Source organism: Bufo gargarizans, chromosome 8, assembly GCF_014858855.1.
Source record: "Bufo gargarizans isolate SCDJY-AF-19 chromosome 8, ASM1485885v1, whole genome shotgun sequence".
Classification (NCBI taxonomy): domain Eukaryota; kingdom Metazoa; phylum Chordata; class Amphibia; order Anura; family Bufonidae; genus Bufo; species Bufo gargarizans.
This window is the reverse complement of record NC_058087.1, coordinates 34,584,597-34,602,813: the sequence shown is the minus strand read 5'-3', so window position 1 is coordinate 34,602,813 and position 18,217 is coordinate 34,584,597. Positions and strand designations below refer to the sequence as shown.

The window sequence follows — 18,217 nt, the reverse complement described above, 5'->3', positions numbered from 1 at the left end:
ATCGTCACCTTCACCACCACTGACATTAGAGATCTCGGAGTAGGCAGCAATAGCGGGAACCTCCGTCCTTGGGCTGATCTGGGTACTGTCGTCAGACCGCTGGGTGGCAGCCGTTGCTACCTCCTCTTCCTGATCCGATGCCAAGAATGGCTGCGCATCGGTAAAGTCTGGGAATGGAAGGGAAAATAATTCCTCAGACTCGAGTGGAGGGGCTATGGAGGTGGTGTCTTTGGGGGTGCACACAGCAGAGAGTGAGGAGGGTGCAGATACAGAGGATGAGGAGGGTGCAGAAGCGGAAGGCTGAGTGAACCACTTAACAGACTCTGGTGCGTCCTTTGATGTAATCGCACGCACCTTCTCCAATTTCCCACTTAGGCTCCGGCCTCGTGCACCTGCCCAACCCTTACCACCCCTGCGAAATGGCCTGCCACTTCCTCTGCCTGTCATTTTTTAAATGACCATGTGACAAAGTCCCTATAGAAGAGCAGTATTTGTGGAAGCAGGTTTATTGCAGGCCTCACTCAATATTTGGTCGAAGCCGGTATATCAATCCCCTCTATCAGTATTTTGTGGAAACAGGTATATAGAGCCCCTTAATGAGTATTTGCTGGAAGCTGGGATATCAAACCCCTTAATCAGTATTTGGTGGAAGCTGGTGTATCGCAGGCCTCAATCATTATTTGCTGGAAGCTGGTATATCAAACCCCTTAATATTTGGTGGTAGCCGCTGTATCTAAGGCATTAATCAATATTTGGTGGAAGTCGGTATTTCAATCCCCTCTATCAGTATTTTGTGGAAACAGGTATATAGAACCCCTTATTGAGTATTTGCTAGAAGTTGGTATATCAAACCCCATAATCAATATTTGGTGGAAGCTGGTGTATCGCAGGCCTCAATCAATATTTGGTGGAAGCCGATATATCAATCCCCTCTATCAGTATTTTGTGGAAACAGGTATATAGAACCCCTTAATGAGTATTTGCTGGAGCTGGTATATCAAACCCCTTAATATTTGGTGGAAGTTGGTGTATCACAGGCCTCAATCAATATTTGGTGGAAGCAGGTATATCAATCCCCTCTATCAGTATTTTGTGGAAGCAGGTATATAGAACCCCTTAATTAGTATTTGCTGGAAGCTGGTATATCAAACCCCTTAATCAATATTTGGTGGAAGCTGGTGTATCGCAGGCCTCAATCAGTATTTTGTGGAAGCAGGTATATTGCACCCCTTAATCCGTTTTTTGGGGGGCAACAGGTACTGTATATCACACCAGTTGCAATTAGTTATTCCAATAGTGTTTGCCCCTCTATCTAGCTGCAGTATCACAGCAGAACCGCACACAAATACTGCACAATACAAATGCACTATAATATACTGTCTATGTTAGAAGGTATATTATAGGTATATCACACCCCTCAGTATGTCACACCTATTGATAACACACCTATACCAGTCCTTAAAAGGACTTTGGTGGCCCTATTAGCTAGCGTTTGGTGTCCCTAACAGTCTGTTCCTGCTCCACACAGCAACCTCTCCCTACACTGGCAAAAGACTGAATGTAAAATGGCTGCCAGATCGGGTTTATTTATAGGGTAGGGGGGGTGTCCATGTGCTGAAACGTCTTAATTGGCTGTCCTGTCCCACCTGATGGATGTGTCATGGGTCAAAGTTTGGCACAATGCAAAAGAATATGGTGCCGGCAGACATCGCCATATGTTCGCTTGTTTGGCGAACCGCGAACGAGCAAAGTTTGCCACGAAACGACCGCCGGGCAAACTGCAAGGCCATCTCTATTTGTCTCCATTTGCTGACATGAGACAACCCCCTCTTAAAAACATTATCTCACGACTTATCCAGACTGCAGAGACACTTCCTATTTTTACTTCTGCTACACAAATGTGCAATTTTTGTGGCAGAAAAACACGTAACTTCTGACAAAATACTAGGCAGATCACTTACTCAATCGTTAAGTCTAATGATTGCTGTTTAAAAGGAGGTATTATCTCAGTAGGGGCTAATGCACATGACCGTATGTATTTTGTGGTCCGCAAAAAAATTATCCGCAAAAAATACGGATGAAGTCCGTGTGCGTTTCGTATTTTGAGGAACGGAACAGTACTATCCTTGTCCGTAACGCGGACAATAATAGGACATGTTCTATTTTTTTGCGCGGAAAGAAAATACGTTCGTGTGCATGAGCCCTAATCTAATGAAACTATTAACCTGCCATCATAATGCGCGTTTTTTGCTTATTTTGGCCAGAAAGCATAAAAAAAGTTCTTCTGTGCTTTTCCTCCTAGTAAGCCACTGTCATGTCAGTGTCATATGGATCCAGTCTATGTATATTGCGGAACCTTGAAATTAATGGTTCTGCATACTGTCCGCAAAAAAAAAACCGGAACGAACACGGAAAGAAAAAAACATTCGTGTGCATGAGCCCTAAGGCTGGGTTCACACCTGAGCGTATTCGATAAGCGCTTTTTACAGGCGTTTTTGAGGCGTATTTTGAGGCTCCTGTACTTCTTGGGGCGTAGGGCGTTTTACAGCACGTTCGTACGCGCTGTAAAATGCTCAGGTGAGAGCCATGCTCATAGGTAAACATTGGTTTTTGCCTGTTAAGCGTTTTACAGCGCGTAGGAACACGCTGTAAAACGCTCAGGTGTGAACCTAGCCTTAAGCTGCCTTGCTTTAAGAGGAGATTATCCTGGTGGCTCAAGAAAGGTGGTGTTACCCTGAAACATCACATTTGCGTGTGATCATACTGGATTCTTCTCCACCGCATCTCCTCGTGGATTACCACTATTGAAGGTTTTGGACTATTTTCCATGGACATTTTTATACTTGCGGGATATGTTATATTCATTGTGATTGAAGTAAACAGTGAAGCAGAGATTTGGACGTCCTCGTTGCAATGTTTTTATGGATGATGGCAACATGAATGTTAGCAGCCTCATGTGCAGAAAGGACTAAGGTAATCTGCCTATTGTTGGTGCCACGTATTGATGATTGGCACCATATGGCAGCACACCATATGGCACCATATTGCAGACACATAGTGATGCAGTGTGGAAGATGACTGGCAGTGTCAACAGAAATAAACATCTACTTGTAATTGCCACCGCAAAAAATTGCAACATTTCCTTGTTTCCGTCGTCTTCCTCGCAGGACAGCTGTCCTATCAGAGCCGAAATGTCACCCTGGTTATGGAACACTACTGATAGGGAAAAATGCAGACCCTCTAATAGCTTACCTGAAAATTCCCAGGACTGCACACAAAGCTACATGGACTCTTAGGCCTATTGCACACGACCGTATGGCTGTTTCAGTGTTTTGTGGTCCGCAAAAAAACGGATCCGCAAAAAATACGGATGACATCCTTGTGCATTCTGTTTTTTGCCGAAAGGAACATCTGGCCCCTGATAGAACAGTCCTATCCTTGTCTGTTAAGCGGACAATAATAGGACATGTTCTATCTTTGAACGGAACGAAAAAACTGAAATACGGAAACTGAATGCATACGGAGTATATTCCGTTTTTTGCGGATCCATTGAAATGAATGGTTCTGTATACGGAACACAAAAAATGGTACGTAAACAGAAAAAAACAACCTTCGTGTGCAAGAGGCCTTAGACCGCTTTTACGCAGTCAGTGATTGGTCAGTGTTTGATCAGTGACTTGCATCAGTGATTGTGAGCCAAAAACCAGTTGTGGGTCAAAACCACAGGACGGTTGCAAATCTTTCCATTATATCGTATCTCCTTGGAGGATCCAAACCTGGTTTCGGGCTCATGATCACTGCTAGAAATCACGAATCAAACACTGACTGTCTGAAAGCGTCCGCAGGCGTATTACATATGTAGGTTGTATAGGTCTCTGATGCGGCTGAAGGACCATATTGGACTTCTGCCGTCTGCTCATTGTTCAGTGCATACGGATTGCTCTCGTCTCCATTTCGGCAGCCACCTTCTGAATTTGGAGCATAAGGGCTCATGCACACGACCGTATGCCCTCCGAGACATAAGCTCCGTGAGCGGGCCATATGTCCCGGAGCGGCATACATCGTGCGCACAGCATCATAGGTTACTATGATGCTGTGCGCATCGGGCCACCCGCGGGGCTATTGTCCTGCACTCATAAAATCATATGAGAGCGGTCTGTATTAGAGTGCGTAGAGTGCATTTAGGGGACGGGCAGAGCGCAGACTCTATAGGGAGCAGACTGATTTCAGAGACGCAATGACATTTGGACAACCTCTGCTGTACAGCCCAGCAGTAGTTGCTCACTGGCTCTGGTGAGAAAAACCTATAATGTACAGAGCACCGGAGTGAAGGAATTGATGGCCCTGGTTCATTATATGATGCTAACATATCTATTGTGCTAATTCTAAAAATGTACCCAGAGTTTTGTATATATATACAGTATATATATATATATATATATATATATGAGAGAGGCAGTGAGGACAGCAGCTGTCAGAGTAGAGAGAGTAAGGCCTCATGCACACGACCGTTGTGTGCATCCGTTTGGCAGCCGCATCCGTGATCCGTGTTTCCTGGCCGTGAAAAAAATAGGACCTGTCCATTCAAGTCAATGGGTCCGTGAAAAATCACGGATGCACACAAGATTGTCATCCGCGTCCGTGATCCGTGTCCGTGATCCGTGTCCCTTTTTTCCTATCATTTCAATGTCAAACTTTTTTTTTTTTTTTTTTAATTTTTCATGTCCGTGGATCCTCCAAAAATCAAGGAAGACCCACGGACGAAAAAACGGTCACGGATCACGGACCTACGGACCCCATTTTTGCGGACCTTAAAAAAAAAACGGTCGTGTGCATGAGGCCTTAAAGGGGTTGTCCCACGAAAAATATTCTACAGTTTTCAAACCAGCACCTAGATTTGAATCCTGTAGTATTTGCATTTAATTCAAAATTTAGCATAGCCACTGAGATATTCAATAAAATGTATCTGTATAGCGCCACCTGCTGTTTTTTTCTTTTCTTATTTCTTTGACCTGCTTACTGAGAAGGCCGCACATGCTCAGTTTCATCCTTCAACTGCCTCCTGAGCTGTGATAGGAAGAGAGCTGCAGCAGAATAGACACGCCTCCTGAGCTATAATAGGGAGGGAGCAGGACACGCCCCCTGAGCTGCAGCAGAAAAGACACGCCCCCTCAGCTGCCAGCTTGATATAAATCTAGCAGAGCAATGAATGAGGAGATCTCTGGACCCTTGTGAGGTACAGAGCTGGTTCTAGCTTTGTTAGAAAGTCATTGTCATGTACAATATAATGTCTGATTTTCATTTTTTACATTAATCATGGGATAACCCCTTTAACTGATAGTACACGTGCCGAAGATAAGACGCTGGATTAATCAGGCAGAGCATCAGATGCTAATTTTGGACCCATCTTTGGATGTGTCCAAGATATATTTAGAATTATAGATTAATTGACCGAGTTGTTATTATGGAGTTAGACTACTACAGCCTCGTGAATTATATATGGAGAATGCCACAAAAATATCTCCACTGTAATTAGAGGGTGACTATATTACCACCAATGTACTTCATGTTCTGTAACCAGATCAGATCAGTGCCACTATGCAGAGCCTGAGCTCTTCCGCTTCATGCTGACTCCATATATACCGTACAGTGTGCTGCGCTGTAACACAGGGCATGATATTCTTTATGATATTCTACAACTTATTACAATTACTGTATGATATTAGAAAAACATGTTTTCTTCCAGACACAGCACCACACTTGTCCAAGGGTTATGTTTGGTATTGCAGCTTAGCTTGATTTATGGGTCCCAGGTGTCGGACCACCACCGATCAGATACTGATCACCTCATCAGTTAAAAAATATCAGAAAACCCCTTTAAATGTCCTGGCTTATCACTACACTGTCTGGTCCAGTCCATGTAGAGTTACAGGGGTGTTCTGTTATTAGTAGGCTGTCTGGTCCAGTCCATGTAGAGGTACGGGAGTGTTCTGTATGTTATTAGAAGGCTGTCTGGACTACTCCATGTAGAGTTACAGGGGTGTTCTGTTATTAGTAGGCTGTCTGGTCAAGTCCATGTAGAGGTACAGGGGTGTTCTGTTATTAGTAGGCTGTTTGGTCCAGTCCATGTAGAGGTACGGGGTGTTCTTTCTGTTATTAGTAGACTGTCTGGTCCAGTCCATGTAGAGGTACAGGGGTGTTCTTTCTGTTATTAGTACACTGTCTGGTCCAGTCCATGTAGAGGTACAGTGGTGTTCTGTTATTAGTAGGCTGTCTGGTTCAGTCCATTTAGAGATACAGGGATGTCCTGTCTGTTATGAATAGACTGTCTGGTCCACTCCATGTAGAGATACGGGGTGTTCGATCTGTTATTAGTAGACTGTCTGGTCCAGTCCATGTAGAGGTACGGAGGTGTTCTGTCTGTTATTAGTAGACTGGTCCAGTCCATGTAGAGGTACAGGGGTGTTCTGTCTGTTATTAGTAGACTGGTCCGGTCCATGCAGAAGTACGGAGGTGTTCTGTCTGTTATTAGTAGACTGGTCCGGTCCATGTAGACGTGCAGGGGTGTTCTGTCTGGTATGAGTAGACTGGTCCGGTCCATGTAGACGTGCAGGGGTGTTCTGTCTGGTATGAGTAGACTGGTCCGGTCCATGTAAACGTGCAGGGGTGTTCTGTCTGGTATGAGTACACTGTCTGGTTCAGTCAGTCCACATAAAGGGTATGGGTGTACGAAGGAGGCGAGTTCCTCTGCTGGGAAGGCATCCAGAGAAACTCTCAGTGGCAGATCTCCCTGGATAATGGAGGACAGCTGTTGTCACCCACCTAACGCATAGACTGTTACCATGCAACGGCCCAGGAAAATTTCAGCACATATCTAGTCATGCCAAAAGCAAGAAGAAACCAATTATCACGATTTCATAAAAGAATTTACAATAGACAATTTAGATTTCAATGGAAGGTCCCTTTAGAGAAGAGCATTATGAGCAACGTCATAGTCTAAATCTATTACTGAACCTGTTCCCTTCTTAAATGGTAGTCAAGCTGGATGTGGGAAAGAACAATAGCGGGGAACTTGAGGTCAAAACAGCATTCTGCTTATGTCAAGATTTAAAGGAGAATTTCATGTAAAGCCAGAAGATAAAATATACATACAGTACATAATATACATACAGCATCAGTAATAAGCGGCACCAAGGCTTGGACACCCTGCCCTTCCTGTGTCTAAGAAAGCATCAGCCATCTTATGGTACAACTTAGTTTCGAGGTAGTAGCGCGTCTTCCGCGACTTTACAAGAAGTAAATCACTTACAACCAGAAATTACATTACCAGTTACAGAACGTCTTCCCTTACAGCACATAAAAGGTGATTTATATTCTCTATAAAAAAACTGTTTATATGAAAATCCCCACTGACCTGAGTTACGGTGTGAGTCTGTGAAAGCCCAGATGTAAGTTCCTCTAAAATCATGTAAGTAGTTCATTTCCTGTTAAAACTGCACATGACGACAAACTTCCTCTTCTCTGCACCTTATTTTTACGTCTGTTTCTGTAATCTGACTACGTTACCCTGTCGCTTCGTTTGCCATTGAATAACGCAGACGTGAGTTTTACCCGCTTCCTATGAAAACCTCATTAAAATTCGATTTATTCAGAATTTCTAATAAAACATATCTTTATGCATATCTCTAAGAGTAATGATACTGAAATGTGTTTCATGAAGACAAACCAGGCCGATGGCTTATTAGGGGAAGGAGTTTCCTCTCCATAAGAGCGGCTATCATTCAGAGACTGCCATTCATCTGTTGTGTCTGACCTGACAAAGGGATACATTTGATCCTGAAACGCGTTGTCCATTTACCAAATAAAGCGTTCTTCTTGTACATCTGTCATCTGGAGGATTGCTTTCCAGTGCAACCACCTATGAACCATCATATTCCAGTGCAACCACCATATTCTCCTTGCTCCTTCTACTGATTGTTCCAGAGGTACTGGTACCGGAGGGAAGCGTGCAGCAGCAGACCATTACTTTCCAGTGCAACCGCCTATCCCATATTCTCCTTGTTCCTTCTACTGATTGTTCTGGACTTACTGGTACCAGAGGGAAGCGTGCAGCAGCAGACCATTACTTTCCAGTGCAACCACCTATCCCATATTCTCCTTGTTCATTCTACTGATTGTTCTGGACTTACTGGTACCAGAGGGAAGCGTGCAGCAGCAGACCATTACTTTCCAGTGCAACCGCCTATCCCATATTCTCCTTGTTCCTTCTACTGATTGTTCTGGACTTACTGGTACCGGAGGGAAGCGTGCAGCAGCAGACCATTACTTTCCAGTGCAACCACCTATCCCATATTCTCCTTGTTCATTCTACTGATTGTTCTGGACTTACTGGTACCAGAGGGAAGCGTGCAGCAGCAGACCATTACTTTCCAGTGCAACCGCCTATCCCATATTCTCCTTGTTCCTTCTACTGATTGTTCTGGACTTACTGGTACCAGAGGGAAGCGTGCAGCAGCAGACCATTACTTTACAATGCAACTGCCTATCCCATATTCTCCTTGTTCCTTCTACTGATTGTACTGGACTTATTATGAAGTACTGTATCAACAGACACATTTATTCACAACGCAAGCGGAGAAGTCCCCGCCGTGGCCAACGATTGGTTACAGGCAGCGTCAAAATGGATGATGACATCCAGGGTCTTGAGCAGAGGTCGGAGAGCACCGGAGCTGAGAGCCAGTGTCAGGAAGCAGGTAAGGCTCAGTTCACACTTTAGTTGTTTGGTCCGTTACTTCCATCAGTTATTGAGTCCACACCAGTAGTGAAGGCTACTCAGAGTTGAAGGGGTTGTCCGGGTTCAGAGCTGAACCCGGACAAACCTCCATTGTCACCCAGGCAGCCCCCCTGACTTGAGAATCGGAGCAGTTCATGCTCCGATGCTCTCCTTTGCGCTGCGCTAAATTGCGCAGGGCAAAGGCTCTTTTGTTTACAATAACACATTGCCGGGCTGAGGCTTCCGCCTGGCAGTGTGTTTGGTGACGTCACTGGCTCTGATGGGAGGACTTTAGCGCTGCCCTAGCCATTTTACTGGCTAGAGCAGCGCTAAAGCCCGCCCATCAGTGCTAGTGACGTCACCGGGCTCCATGAGCAGCCGGAAGAAGAGGCTTCAGCGCTCCTGCAAGGGACCCGCTACGTCGTGTTTTTGAACTGCACCTGGTTTTGGCTCACAATAATTGATGGAAATAACTGAAGTGTGAACTCAGCCTAAGGGCTCATGCAGACGGCCGTTGCTTGTCTGCAATATGCGGGCACCGACTGTGTGCTCACCATATCACTTGAATGGGTCCGCAATCCAAGCGGTGCGGAACGGAGGCACGGAACCCCACGGAAGAACTATCGAGCGCTGCAGTGGGGTTTCTCTCCGTACCACAAAAAAATAGAACATGTTATATTTTTGTTGCGGTGTGGACGGATCACGGACCCTTTCAAGTTGAATGGGTCTGTTTCCGTCTGCGGCAACCACACAGATGGTGCCCATGCATTGGGGACAGCAAAACGGCCGGTTTGTGTGCAAAAGCCAGATTTATACCAAGATTCAATAAAAAAAAATGCAATGGCTTAGTAATAAGGAACGCAAATGATACACACTGGAGCTGAGCAATCTATAGACTACCAACAGGAGGGAGGGTTGGGGGAATAAAGGAATCCACTTGTTTCACTGAAGTCAAAATGCTGCCTTTCTTCCATAATTTTAGATAGATAGATAGATGATAGATATAAGATAGATAGAGGATAGATAGATAGAGATATAGATGATAGATATGACATAGATAGATAGAGGATAGATAGATAGATAGACATACTAGATAGATATATAGATAGAGATATAGATGATAGATATTAGATATCCCCCAAAAAATAAAACGCAAGCGGCACAGCAAGAGCAATGTGAATGGCGCTGTGCCAGCGGCTGTGGAAGTGATCCAGCATTTAAGTAACTAGAAAAGAAAATTCCACGCTGCTTCAAAAAGTTGTTCAAAGGTCGTGTCTTTAATCACCGATGCGACGTTTCAGTCCTCCTACCAGGACTTTTCTCACACAGTATTTTTATAATGCTTGAGAAAAGTCCTGGTAAAAGGACTGAAACGTTGCATCGGTGATTAAAGAACACGACCTTTTAACAACTTTTGGAAACAGCGTAGAATTTTCTTTTGTAGATAGACAGAGGAGAGGTCCTGTATATTCTCTGCAGGCTGCCTCCCCCCCTGTACCTATCAGGTTATGTCTGCCAGCAAGCAGCCCTTGTCATTTATTGGAGCACAGAGAGGAGAGAGGGGCCGGCAGCACATATGTCAGGTCACTAGAGGGTGACATTCTGAACTCACCAGTAAACCAGGGGAGCAGGCTAGAGGAGGCCATTACATTCACAGTGCAGGGCCTCCGGTAAGGGACAGAGAAAGGAGGCCGGGTGAAGGAGGCGCCGTGCTGTGGTACTGCGCTTGAGCGGAGGCGCACACCCCTGGAAGTAACGTGGGGTAAGGGAATCTGTCGATTTAAGGTTGAATGCAGCACCCAGCTCCTCACTACAACATAGTGGGCAGGAGACCAGGGACCAGCTCTCTTCCACATCTGTCTGGGCAGCTCAGCAGGGGGCCCCATTTAGGGATGGGGGCCCTAGGCAATTGCCCTGTTTGCCCCCCCTAATGCCGGGCCTGCCCTTATGTACCCATCTTAACATTCAGTCATACATCACTTCTGCTGTAATCCTGACATCAGACAGTACAGTTGGGCACAAGGAAAGGAAAACTCAGGTGAACTGGTTCCACACTTGGAGCATTAAGGAGGTAAATGTGCGATATTCTAGAGGTGCAGCGGCTGGCTTCTTGGGAAATTGTGGCCAATTATTCTGGAGAGCCTATGACTAGTATTAGTCTAGAACAATAATAGCGTCCAGGACTATTCAATGGGATTGGGTCTGACAGTGTTGGACTGGGATTCCTGGGGCCCACCAGAGGACATTATTCCCATAGGCGCAATCCCTATATTATCTATAAAGTTAGGTTTGAATCAAAGAAATAGACCCATTGGCTCTAAGGCCAGCCCAATGTTTTTTTTCTCTTTAGATCTTTGGGACCCATTATAGTATCAGAGGCTGGGCCCACCAGAGTCTCCTCTATTGCTCTGGTGGGCCGGTCCGACCCTGGCTGACAATATTATGTAAGCTCTAGGACACCCAAGCAGTGCACTGCATCAGGTGTGTTGTGTCGTCCCAGTGATCTCCATCACCAAATATTTACATCATGTATCATGTATCTATTAAAGTGGTTCTCCACGGACACCACAAAAGCACGCCTTATTTAGTCCGTGATTATGGATCCCTCATGCTTTATAATAGCCTATGGGTCCATGAAAAACACAAACACAACACAGAGGCCATCCATGTTTGGTCTGCGGTTTTCACAGACCAAACATAGTGACGTCCCATTCACTCTAGGGATCGGCGGGCCGATAGTGATGCCATATCTTAGTGATAAAACTTTATTTACTGAGGTGTTAAACGTAGACCGGCTGTCTAGACCTGCCCCAAATTTATCACAGGGGCTCGGGCTGGATGATTAATCTGGTGCAGGGACAAACCCTTTTCTCTGACTCTACCAACTCTTGGTTGGCTTACTCTGAGACACAATTTTACTCCAGAACGGTGGCGCAATTTTGTGTTGTCCTGGGCCAAAAATGGGCAGGGCTAACTCAAACCATAAGTGTGTCTTCCTAGGTGGGTGGGGCGTTCCCAGGGACGGGATTTAGCGTCCCCGATTTTACCCACTGAAATGTTGGTAAGTATGCTTCCCTTTTCAAACAAATGAAGAAATTGTAGAAAACCTTGTTGCGCCAAATTGCTCCAATTTTCTCCACATTGTAGACAGATTCTAGGTGCAAACACTTCAGTAAATCTGGGCCATTGTGTTCAGTTATGCCACATACTATCCAAACACAATGGGGGAGACTTATTAAAACTGGCACAAAGGGAAACTGGTTTAGTTGCCCATGGCAATCAATCAGATTGATCCTTTCATTTTCCGAAGGAGCTCTGAAAAATGAAAGGTGGAATCTGATTGCATCTCGCCCATTATGTGACCCACGTTGAAGCTGTCTGCCTCTGTAGCTCAAGGACTCATATAGACACCTCCAGGCCTGTCGTCAGGAGGTAGACCTAAGATAATCTGCGACTTCATCGGCGTAAACGTAAACTTTATAAACCCGCAATTCAGTGAGAGGAAGGAATCATTGCAAAAACAGACATCATGTGAGGAGGTCAAGTTCTGAGCAGCCTCTGGGGAAAACATGGCATTAATACGCTTATACGAGGAAGGAAACAGGGTTGTGGGAAAGACTGCAAATCAGCAGAAACAGTAAGAAGTGATCAATTGTTCCAGGGAATAAGAAAGGAGAATGGCTGCATTATTACACACTGCAGGCGGGAAAACCTGTGACTAAGGACTGGGAAATGACTGGGAGTTGTAGTTCGACACCGACAGAATGCGCCGTTGGGGACCGAACAATAAAATCCATCAATCTGAGCAGGATGGAAAATAGGAGCTGTGACATGAATGACTGGTCGGTGTGGGCATCCCCTCCGTATGTCCTCAGTAGGTCTGATCTATAAAAGTGCAGGGGTTAAATGAGTTGGCACAAACATTGGTGACATAGGATAAGCCATCAATGTCCGATCCGCGGTCCGAATGCTGGAATGAACTGGCAGCAATGATAGGAAATTGTCATACCAGTGCATCTCCTGTTGGCCCAGTTTATATGGAAGCCACACGGCTACTTACTGACTATAATGGGCCGACCCTACCCCCGCCAAAAAAGAGCTGAGTGAGGCCAACATGAGATAAAGTAATGCTGCACTTTTCTAGCGCAGTGAAACGTTGTCCTAGCCATTGGCTGGGTTTACATCTAAGGGGTTGTTCACATCTCGTTTCTTCTGTACGTCAAGCAGATACCTTTAGACATGCAGTAAAAAAACGAACACAGACATATGCAGTTTTGTGGTTATCTATTCTTTTTTTTTTTTAAGTATACGGTTGACGGATGTGCATACGTTTCAATACGTCTGTGTTTGTTGTTTTTTAACAAAAAGCGTATACGTTTTTGGGAAACCTTTATTTTTTTTAAAATAAAGATTTGAAGAGTTGAAGGCATTATCTGAAAAATAAAATAGATACGTATAACGGATGGAAGCGTATTGTCGCTATACTTTTTTTTTTTGAGGACACAAAAAGCGTGGTATACTACGTTATTCAGTCCGGCAAAAAAAACTAAAAAACAATAAGGGTCCATTCACACGTCCGCAAAATGGGTCCGTATCTGTTCTGCAATTTTGCGGAACCGGTGCAGACCCATTAATTTTCAATGGGGCCGGAATGTGCTGTCCGCATCCGCACTTCCGTTCCGCCAAAAAATAGAACATGTCCTATCCTATTCTTGTCCACAATTGCGGACAAGAAAAGGCATTTTCTATGAGAGTGCCGGCGATGTGCAGTCCGTAAAATGCGGAACGCACATTGCTGATGTCCATGTTTTGCGGATCCGCAATTTGCACGTTAGGAGTTTGTCATATTACGGCTCCAATTTGTAGGGAGCTGTAATAGGTTCCATGTTGGTGCATGAGCCCTTAGGCTACTTTTACATTAGCGTTTTTTGCGGATCCGTCATGGATCTAAAAAAACGCTTCTGTTACAATAATACAACCGCATGCATCAGTCATGAACGGATCCGGTTGTATTATGTCTTATATAGCCAAGACGGAACCGTCATGAACTCCATTGAAAGTCAATAGAGACGGATCCATTTTCTATTGTGTCAAAGAAAACGGATCTGTCCCCGTTGAAAACAGAATCGTCCCACGTTGTGTGCCAGGACGGATCTGTCTTGCTCCACACCACATCGCGGACAGAAAAACGCTGCTTGAACCGTTATTCTGTCCGCGATGGGAGCGCAACCAAATGGAACAGAATGCATTTTGGTACATTCTGTTTCGTTCAGTTTTGTCCCCATTGACAATGAATGGGGACAAAACTGAAGCGTTTTCTTCCGCTATTGAGATCCTATGACAGATCTTAATAGCGGAATTAAGAACGCTAATGTGAAAGTAGCCTTAGGCTACATTCACACGACTATAGTGTTTTGCGGACTGTGTTCGTTCCGCAATTTGCGGACCGCACATGGCCACCACTATTTATAGAAAATGACTATTCTTGTCTGCAATTGCAGACAGTGGCGTAGCGTAGGGGGGCGTTGCCCCGGGAGCAAAATATTAGGTGGCGCCAACAGGGCCGCACCGTCAATAAGGCAAAGTGAGGCGATCGCCCCAGGCGGAGCGGCCCTGCTGACAAGTGGGGGACGGCGGCAGGGCACAGGGAGATGAGCGCTTCCTTTGTGGAAGCGCTCATCTCCATAGTCATCTGTATCGCCGTCTTCAGGACAGCGATTCAGATGGATGTGCTGCGGGGCAGGGGAGAGGCGTCTCCCTTCCCTGTTCCTCTTATAGGCTGCAGGCCTAGTGCCTGCAGCCTATCAGAGGCTGGTGCAGGCGGCACGATGACGGCATCGCGCCTCCTGAGCCATACAGAGCGGGACACAGTCCAGAAGAGGCCTGCATCGCATTGCTGCCAGCCTGATGGAAGTAAGTATAAGTGTTTATTTTTTATATGGTACAATTACATGCTACTGGCACATAATGGGGGGGGGGGGGGGGGGGCACTTGTTACTGGCACATGATTGGGGGGCACTTCTTACTGGCACATGATTGGGGGGCCATCTATGGGGGCACTTCTTACTGGCACATGATTGTGGGGCATCTATGGGGGCACATATTATTGGGGTGCACTGGGGCATCTATGGGGGCACTTCTTACTGGCACATTATTGGGGGGCACTGGGGCATCTATGGGGGCACTTCTTACTGGCACATTATTGGGGTCACTATGGGGGCATCTACTGAGGCCACAAAGAAGGGGTATTTTATATGGGGGGGATCTGTATAGGGGCATTTTATACTGGGACACATTATGGTGAGTACTATGGGGTCATCTACGGGGACACTAAGAAGGGGTATTTTATACTTGCAAATTATGGGGGACACTGAGGGCATCTACTGGGGCACTATATGTGGGGCATTTTATACTGGTACATTATGGAGCACTAGGAGGACGGGGGAGAGGAGCACTATTGGGGCATTTACTGGGGGCACTATATAGGGGTATTTTATACTGGCACATTATGGGGGCATTATGGGGACATTAGCTCAGGGGCATTAAAAGGGGGGCATTTTCTGCACTGGCACACATTATAAGGGGGCATTTTTTGTACTGTCACATTATAAGGAGAATTATTTCTACTGGGGGGCATTATGGTGGGCTTTATTACTACTGGGGGTCTATAGGGAACAGGTTTACTAGTATGGGCACTATGGGAGCATTATTCTGGGGCACAGTGGGGACTTGTTGGGGGCACTGTAGGAGCACTATTACTACCATGTGTGCTCTAGCAGAGAATTATTACTATTGGTGGGACTTTTGGGAGCACTATTACTGTGGGGGCACCTTGGCACAGTATCAGCTTACCACAATTATTTTTGGGGACGTTATGTTTACACTATTAGTGTCAGGGGCACTATTTGCTGGGCGCAGCTATTTTAGGGCACTGTGTGCCAATAATTATTGAAGGGCACTATCTGCATGGTACTAGTATTATCAGGGGGTTTATCTGTTTCTGCAGTATAATATTGGGGAGCACGGCAGAGTATTGGAGGTGATAGGATGATTTGTCCTATGGCTGAAAAATGGTGGTCTGACAATCTGAAAGGAGAAGATGAGGAAAGAGAACATCTACATCAAAGGAGAAATCACTGGATGTAAGAGGTATGGGGCGCTGTATTACCCTGTATGTTCTGTAGTGATGGGAGGGTGGATATAGAATATGGCCCACACTGCCGCATCCTGGCCCCAGACTTCAGGTCACACTGTGCGTGTTCTGAATTCTGGGGGCTCACACCCATCTACTACATTATCTGTACTCAGAGAGTTATCACCGTGTTATCTGTGGTGTTACGTATGACTGGTCACAGGGTGCTGGAAACCCACGCTACGCCACTGATTGCAGACAAGAATAGGACATGCTCTATATTTTTTGAGGGGCCGCGGAACAGAACCATGAATGCGGACAGCACACGGTGTGCTCTACGCATCTTTTGCAGCCCCATTGAAATGAATGTGTCCGCACCCGTTCCGCAAAATTGTGGACACATTCATACGAGTGCCAAAAATTGTGTCCATGAGCCATGTCGTTTTTTGTTTTTTTTACACCACATAGTTTTGCTCCAAAAATGCACCAAAGTTTTAGCACACTTTTGGCACATGGAGCTGCAATTTAGACCACGCCACCTTTATGGGAAATGGCATAAAAAGCTTAGAAAAATTTGTTTCATTAGTGACCCACTGTATGGCGGTCTTTTCTGCCTGATTCCAGGGCGGTCCTCAGAGGCACTGCTTCACATGGAGACTAACTGACCCTTTATAGCAGCGCATGGAGGCTGTGCGCCTCAATACCAAAGGATCTGTACAAACTCCAGGCACCGTCATACGGGGTCCGTCCGGAGGCTTTGTCATGTGCACCAGCTCTAGGGATGTAGTTACACCTTTTAGTTTTTCTCTTTCACAAACAGAAGTCTTGATTTTGTTGGAGATTCTATATTTGATAAAAAAAAAAAGAAAAAAAGCCTCAGTTGTTCTTCCTGGAAGTGGAAGCAGATGTCTTACAATAAGACCAATACCTCAATTATTTTTGCACATTGGAATGGCATTTCATGAATTATGCCTTTTGTCTTCCACAGATGTTGAAAAAATATTAGGTTCACGTGCCCATTGGACCCTCCAAGTTTCTTGATGCCACCTGTTGCCGAACCGTACTTGCCAGCGGCTCAGGCAGCTCCTCAGGAAGCTTCATGCTTGTGAAAGTGGTCAGAGCTTCTTGCTAAAACCTACTTCTCTTTACATACAGTACACCGCAGATGTCTAACATGGAATTTTGTCTGATCTGTATTGTCCTTTCATGATATGTAAGATCTTGCACCATTTTCAGCAAGTCTTACCTCAGACTCCATTACGTAAATATAAGTACATTTCCCCTAGTTAAATTGAGCGCTACAGCTTTAACATTTAAAAGGGTTTTCCTGGAGCAGAATATTGATGATCTATCCTGATCGGCACCACCACCGATCAGCTGTTTGAAGAGGCGGTCACTCTAGTGATCTCTATGGCCTCCTCACAGCAGGCCAAACACAGTGCCGTCCGGTGTATAGTGGCTGTGCTTGGTATTGCAGCCCAGGCCCATTCACTTGAATGGGACTGAGCTGCAACAAATAGGTCATGTGACCAACAAATGTGATGTTACTGGCCTAGGAAGAGGTTGCAGCGCTCACCAGAACTCCGCTGCCTCCCCAAACAGCTGATCGCCGGGGGTCCAGGTTTCGGACCCCCACCGAGCAAAAATTGATGACCTGAGGATAGGTCATCAAAATTCTACTCATAGAAAACCCCTTTAAAGAGGAGATTCCCATGAAATAATTTTGCGATACATTACAGATATATGTGATCAGATGAGTGTTAGGCCTCATGCACACGACAGTTTTTTTTCACGGTCCGCAAAAACGGGGTCCGTGGGTCCGTGATCCGTGGCCGTTTTTTCGTCCGTGGGTCTTCCTTGATTTTTGGAGGATCCACGGACATAAAAAAAAAATCGTTTTGGCGTCCGCCTGGCCGTGCGGAGCCAAACGGATCCGTCCTGAATTACAATGCAAGTCAATGGGGACGGATCCGTTTGACGTTGACACAATATGGTGCAATTGCAAACGGATCCGTCCCCATTGACTTTCAATGTAAAGTCAGGAGTCCCTTTACTTTCACACTTGTGTTCATATAATGCAGACGGTGGCTCTGTTCAGAGCGGATCCGTCTGCATTATATTGTTAAAACATTTCTAAGTGTGAAAATAGCCTCAGACGGATCCGTCCAGACTTTACATTGAAAGTCAATGGGGGACGGATCCGTTTGAAAATTGAGCCACAGTGTGTCATCTTCAAACGGATCCGTCCCCATTGACTTACATTATAAGTCTGGACGGATCCGCTTGCCTCCGCACGGCCAGGCGGACACCCG

General features: G+C 45.6%; 1 protein-coding gene across 3 annotated transcripts in view; it reads right to left on the bottom strand.

Moving 5' to 3' along the window:
* Window positions 1–18,217, bottom strand: part of WIPF1 (WAS/WASL interacting protein family member 1) — an 81,018-nt gene that overhangs the window by 43,151 nt on the left and 19,650 nt on the right. The window contains exon 1 of one of the 3 annotated variants that reach the window (XM_044302576.1): window positions 7,415–7,449. The exons of 1 other annotated variant lie outside the window; for it this stretch is intronic. The gene's annotated coding sequence lies outside the window, so the exon portion shown is untranslated. Of the gene's footprint in view, window positions 1–7,414; window positions 7,450–18,217 lie in introns of those variants that run through there. One more of the 3 variants, XM_044302578.1, reaches the window with a different exon arrangement.